Source organism: Episyrphus balteatus, chromosome 2, assembly GCF_945859705.1.
Source record: "Episyrphus balteatus chromosome 2, idEpiBalt1.1, whole genome shotgun sequence".
In the NCBI taxonomy this organism is placed as follows: Eukaryota; Metazoa; Arthropoda; class Insecta; order Diptera; family Syrphidae; genus Episyrphus; species Episyrphus balteatus.
In genome coordinates, this window is record NC_079135.1 from 4197562 (window position 1) to 4202969 (window position 5408).

The 5408-nt window shown below is 28.1% G+C and overlaps 1 non-coding gene across 1 annotated transcript; it reads right to left on the minus strand.

Moving 5' to 3' along the window:
- Nucleotides 1–4715: 4715 nt before the first annotated feature.
- On the minus strand, nucleotides 4716–4788 carry Trnav-uac (transfer RNA valine (anticodon UAC)). Its single transcript has one exon. It is a non-coding gene; the product is annotated as a tRNA-Val (tRNA).
- Between the last annotated feature and the right edge of the window lie 620 nt (nucleotides 4789–5408).

The following is a 5408-nucleotide window of genomic DNA, read 5'->3' on the forward strand; positions in this document are numbered from 1 at the left end:
TGTGAGTGGATTGAGAGAAGTGTGGTGGTGGTACTCTGACTGGTGGGTTGATGGCAAAAAGTGGAAAGTTGCCGCACCGGTGAAATGGTTATTGTCGCCGCTTGTGCTGATTGGAAGTACAATTTTTTTTGTAGTAGAGCTTAAGACTTTGTACTAAGGCAACTTACGACTGTGTATAGAGTTTTCATGTTAAGAATAATGTAAGCATTTGATTATTACAAGAAAATGGAATGAGGAAATGAAAAACGGTTAGAGAAGCCATTTATACCAAAGCTAAATTGAAAACACAGACTTGTAATCCAAGTTGCAAATCAATGAACATAATCTTTTTTAACAATTTTTCAATTAAATATCGTAAGAAAATTTTAAGTGCTCTCGGTCAAAAGTAACCTTAAAAGACGTTTAAAAAGATTGGATTTGAAACCTGCCAAAACTATAATTGTTTGAGGCATTCAATCTGCACTTAAATAATGATAAGCTTTATAAACTTTTCAAGATATTAAAAGAATGTAAGCTGATCTAAACTTATATAGACAAGTGCCAATAATTTTTTTAAAAAACATCACAATAATAATATTTTTGGAAGTTCAAAATTCTCAAAAACCTTGCACGTTAGAGCCATTCTAAACAAAATTCAAATTAAGAATATCAAAGGCCTAGAAAAGTATAATTTAGTTTTTATTGAAAAATATTTCTCGCCAATATTATTGTCATTTACGGAAAAATCGATCTTAAAAATGGTTTATTTTTTTTTTTCAATTTTTCTAAATATTTCTTATAACAAAAGTATAGTTTTTCTACATAATCTTAAATAAATGGTTTGGTCTAAATAACTGCATTCCAATTTTTTCAAAAATCTAAAATGTTTCGGTAACTTTTTTGATTGAAAAATAGGCTATTTTTTCAAACTAAATTCGTCAAAAATAAAACAATTAACTTTTTGCTGAAAAAAAAACATTTAAATAAATAAAAAAAAAACATAACGAAGTAATTTTTAGCTAAGTTTTGTTAAAATCCAATCATTTTTGTAAAAGATAAAAATATAAAACCAAAAAATCGTATTTTTGCATTTTTCTCAATATTTTTGAGGTTATAGGTAGGTATAAAAAAAATTTGGTGAGCAAAAGTTGTAGACATTTTTACTATCTACCTACAACTTTTGCATTTAACTTTTTTTGATAGGAGGTGTACTTTTGATAGAAATCGTAAGAAAACACGATTTTTGACACCCGCCCCACTTTTACCTATCATTTTACCTATCATTTATCTTAAATTTTTCAACTTTTACTTTCCGAAAACCGGATTTGCACTGGTCTATAAGAACTTTTCTTTCAGAAAGTCCTTTACTTCATAAAGTCGTTTTTGGTTTCATTGAATCCTCATACTTCATTAAGCCCTTTTTTGTAGTCTTTTTTAAAGTCAGTCTTGACTTCAATAATTCCTCATGCTTTATAAAGGCTTTTAATTTCTTAAAGTCTCTTCTTTTATGAAGTTGGTTTTGACTTCATTAAGCTCTCATTCATACTTTATGAAGACTTTTTTATATCCTGAAATAGGTACCGTCTTTTATATGAATACCTTTTATTTCGCTAGTGTTTTTCTTCATGAAGGCGGTTTTGACTTCAAAAAGTAATCATACTTCATAAAGACTTTTAATTTCAGCAAATCTCTTCAGTCATGAAGTTAAATTTGACTTCATTTAGTCTTCATTCTTCATGACAATTTTTTATTTTGTAAAGTCTCTTTCTTCATGAAGTCGATTTTTGACTACATCTGACTTCATTAAGTCCTCATACTTCATGGAGTTTTTTTTTTTTTTTTATTTCGTAAAGTCTTATCTGTCGTGAAGTCGTTTTTGGCTTCAATTCAATAAACCTTTTTCCTTCATGAAATCGATTATGACTTCAATAAGTCCTCATACTTTATGAAGAATTGTAATTTCATAAAGACTCTTTCTTCTTGAAGTCCTTTTTAACTTCACTTAGTACTCATACTTTTTGAAGTATTATTTTTTGTAACCTCTCTCCTTTTATGAAGCAGTTTTTGACTTCATTAAGTTCTCATACTTCATGAAGACTTTATTTCGTGAAGTCTCTACATTTAATTCTTTTTTGATTTCATAAAGTTTCATCAATCACGAAGTCAGTTCGGATTAATGAAGTCCCTATACTTCGTAAAGTCTTTTTATTTCCTAATGTCTCACTATTAATTTTATAAAGTCATCATACCTTCTTCAATCTTATTTCTCCACAAACCCACTTTCCCATAATTATCAATTTATTTTTACAAAATTATGACTCTCCACGCCCTATTACTGACTGTTGCTAATGGAAATATAAAACACAACCAACATAGCTCATATTATCTAATATTCTCTTCAGTAAAACACTCAACTTGAACTTACCCCAAATGCAGTTTCCGTCGGTCCCATCAAGATCAAGTTTTCCACTATTGACAAGTGGCAAGCTTTTTATATTTTTAATACAAACCTCCATCTCTCCATTCTCAAAGCAAAAGAAAAAATAAATGCATTTTTTATTAAAAAGCCTTCATTCACTCCACTACACTAAACACACACAAACCCCCTTTATTTTTCTAGAAGCCTATTTAAACTTTTACTCAAAAAGCTTTTTTTAGTTTTCTACCTCCATTGACAAGCAAGACAGAAAAAAAAAAAATAAAAAACTAGAGCGCAACTGCATTAATAATATTGTCAACTTGCAGCAACAAATAAAAATCCCTCCATCATTGTATCGTCGTCGTCGTCGTGTATAATCGTCGTGTCGTCGGCCAAAGTCAGGGCTTGTATGAGGCCAAAGTCAAGGCGCGCGGTAATGAATTCTCTTCTAAGCGCGACGACGACAACGACGACGAGTCGACGATACGAAACGAATGATCATGCAATGGGCAAAACGACACAAAGACCTTCACACACATAACCGCGCGTTGCACCACACGACTGAGTGCAATTTTATTTCCTGGTTTTTAATTGTGTACGGATGAATGAGAGAGAAAAATGCATTCTCACAATCTCACCTACACAATCAAATTAAAAATGCACTTTATCTCTTTATTTAATTGATTGCAAAAAAATGGAAAAAAAAGAGAACATCACAGCCGACAAAGAGAATAATATTTCGTGTGTTTTAAGAGCGCATATAATAAAGAGTCGATCAAAAGTGGAAAATTATGCCGATTGCATGAGGTCAATGGACTGCTTAAGTGGTTTTCGTCTTCCGCAATTTTTTTTTTGCAACAACATTTGCTAGTGTTTGTGTGAATTATTATTTTTTTTTTTTTCTTAAGGTATTTGACATAAATGCAACTCTCTCTTTTGAGGCGAGTATAGTGTAGTTGCTCTGATGCACTTTTTTCGTTATGTTGGCTGGCTGGCGCATTGGCTTTCGTCGGTGATGACTGTTGATTGTGGTAGTTTGTTAAGTGTAGGTAAAGTGGTGCGAATTATGTTGATGTAAATGTATTTGTCTGGTTGAATACGAACGAGTATTGAGATTATGAAACTTTTGAAAGAATATTGAAGGAGGAAGAATAGTGTTTTGCCTACATTTTGGGGATGATTGATGTTAAAGGAGCATGTATTTGTAATTTGGTTCGAGGACGAGCTATTTGAGGATATTTTATGTAATATGCATTTATTAAAAAATAAAAAATATAATAAGATGAAATAAATTAAAATAAAATAAAATAAAATAAAATAAAATAAAATAAAATAAAATAAAATAAAATAAAATAAAATAAAATAAAATAAAATAAAATAAAATAAAATAAAATAAAATAAAATAAAATAAAATAAAATAAAATAAAATAAAATAAAATAAAATAAAATAAAATAAAATAAAATAAAATAAAATAAAATAAAATAAAATAAAATAAAATAAAATAAAATAAAATAAAATAAAATAAAATAAAATAAAATAAAATAAGATAAAATAAAATAAATTAAAATAAAATATAGAAATTAAAAAAAAAAACTATATAAATTTAGAAGAAGGAAAAAAATGAAAGTTATTCTTTAAGAAGTTAAATGATTTATATTTAGATATTTCGCTTTTTACTATTATATAGTAAATTCGTAAAAGTTAAATATGTTTTTATAAACTCAAATATAAATTTTCAAAAAATTAAGAAATAATAATAATGGGAAAAATTAACACTATAAAAGTCTTCAAACTGTATTGCAGAGCATTTTTGACCAAAATTTTATATAATTTTTTTTTCATGTAAGCAACGCATGAAATTTTTTACGAAAGAAAATTGAACTTTTAATAAATTGGACCTTTATATTATAAAAATAGATATTTTCAAACAATGTCACACCAGTTACAAAAATATGTTACACCACTTACATTTTTTCATTTTTATTAAAATAGAGCATAATATACATTTCCTTCAAATAATGCTTATTTTTTGCAAACAGAATATAATCTTCTTCAATATTTAATACGAAACCCACGACTTTCTTTTTCTAACGTCACACCCGTTACAACTTATCTTAGAGATTTTGACGTTACAAAACATGCTAAAGTTTAATGTGTTAAAGCTATTAAATACCTAATTTAGTGAATTGTACAGAAATCAGGAACATAATATAAAATGAAATAACTGTGTCACACCCGTTACAATAGGAATTCCCTATTTTGATACATTTTTCCTGGAACTTTATTCTATTCAATAAAAAATAAAAAATAAGAACTTGGTTCCATCCAGGATCGAACTGGAGACCTTCTGCGTGTAAAGCAGACGTGATAACCGCTACACTATGGAACCACATGATGCTTAAATTAAATAAAATGAATATGGTTGTTTGGTATTTTTCGTCCTTCTTGTAGAAGTTATGGTTTCCTCTTAAAGGACCGTTGAAAAAAACATAAATTAAGAAAATATTTTTAAATAAAAAAAAAAAACTCTGAAAAAAAATGTTTGTTTCAAAACTGTCTGATTTGTACAAATCAACGGCGTTTTGAGCGAAAGAAACAGTTTATGTAAAATAAAATTAAAAAAAAACGGTTTTTCGTATTTCACACGTTTTTGGTTATTTTTCATGGCTTCTTCAGTGAAAAATTTTAATGCTCAAAAACTTCAGATTCGTACTTAAAATGCATATCAAACTTTTTATTAGTTTGTCTAGAAAATAGATTTTCGTCGTTTTGATTGTATTGATTGATTTAAGAGAAATCTTAATCTATGGCAAGTACCTTTACTTTTAGCTGAAGTTTTTTTTTTCAAATTTATAGCCAAATTCAGACCAACAAATGATTGGAATAATCAGAAAGTAGTCAAAAACGCCGACTTGTCTGATTAATTTTACTAGACTAAACTATTTGCGTTGACATATTTCACTGAAAAAAAAATCTATGTGCAATTCACACGTGGTAGAAGTGAAACCT